Source organism: Dasypus novemcinctus, chromosome 30 (genome assembly GCF_030445035.2).
Source record: "Dasypus novemcinctus isolate mDasNov1 chromosome 30, mDasNov1.1.hap2, whole genome shotgun sequence".
In the NCBI taxonomy this organism is placed as follows: Eukaryota; Metazoa; Chordata; class Mammalia; order Cingulata; family Dasypodidae; genus Dasypus; species Dasypus novemcinctus.
Window position 1 is genome coordinate 37,648,809 of NC_080702.1, and position 1,559 is coordinate 37,650,367.

A 1,559-nucleotide genomic window follows, 5' to 3' on the forward strand; every position below is an offset into this window, starting at 1 on the left:
AGAGTCAATCATATATTCTGATACTGGTAACATAAAAGCAGCTCCCGTGTAAACAGAGGAGTGGAGAGAACAAACGAAGCTTAAAGGAAAATTAGAGAGAGAAAGAGCAGGGGAAGGTTGAAAAGAGCATGGAATATCTCAAAATGCATAAACTCCCCATGGCTCCCCATGCCTTCTCCTTTGCAAATGGTGCTGACTTCCCCATTATGGCAAAGCATCAAGGACCCAACATTTGTCATAGCCAGTAGGAGGTTCTGGGCATGGTGAGTGGACATTCAGCCCAGGTGAACCTGACTGCATGATGGGGGTGGGTTTTGTCCCCATTCGGGTCTTTTGTATTTGGTAGCAGTGATTCTCCTGTAATGGGCCACTGGCAAACACACGGGAAGTACATGGTGCCCATAGGGTTCTGGTGTCAACTATGGAAAGGGGCAGAACCTTGCTCTTCTCTCATTGAGCACAAGTTAGGGGCAGTGTAAGCCACCCTTCAGGCATGTGAAATGCTTACAGGATCACAATGAGTCCTAGTATATGAACCTCCCTCCCTGTGGCAGGATGGTACTTTGTAGTTGAATGCCCCCAGAACTGGGGTGGCTCAGATGACCACAATGGCTAATTGGGGTTCATATATGAAACAGCAGTCAATGTTGAGCACTAGCCTTGTCTGCAAGAGTTGCAGGAAGTATTAGACCAATAGATTGTTGAGTTGACCCCTCATCCAGTGGGCTTCCTGGTCCCCAGGCTTTAAAGTGTAGCCCACACAAGGATGGAATGGATGCTATACCTGCTGATGCCTGGTGTACAAATGGGTCCAGCAAAGGCATAGTGATATCTTGGGCCACTGTAGGTATCTGAGTGGATATAGAAGATATCTGATTTGAAACCAGATTTTGTCAAAGCAGCCAATGGGCTGAACTGAGAGCCATGTGGCTAGTTATAAAGCATGAACAGAGCCCCGTTACTATGTGTACAGATATTTGGGCCATGTACAAAGGACTAACTTTATTGCTGATCCAGGCAGAGTGGCAAGAATGGATGATTGGTAAAAGACCTCTCTGGTGACAAAAGGTCTTTTTGTGGTCCAAAGGACAAGAATGTAGCATAACTTTTAATCATGTTGCAGGGCATAAACCTCTCATAAGCCCAGGAAATGACTCTGCAGAATCCACAAGAACTTTTTACCATCCAAACGATGGATAGATCACCTGGTTACATAGACACATGGGTCATGTGGAGGCTTGAACCTTCCTGCAGATAGCCAAGTGATATAGCTTCCCATTAACAACTGCAGAAACAATGAACACGTTAACAGCCTGGGAGCTATATGCTAAATAATACCCATGCAGAAATCGGGTTCCCCTGAAAGGAGTTGTAAAGCAAGGAGACAGACCTCCTACAGTTATGGCAGCTAGATTATAGTGGATCCCTTCACTCTGATATAAGATATAATTTTCTGTTCACAACTGTGGATACTAATACAGGTTTAGTTTTTGAACTTCCATTCCATATAGCCACACAAAAAAGTACCATATGGCATTGAATAATTTAAGTGCCCAGTA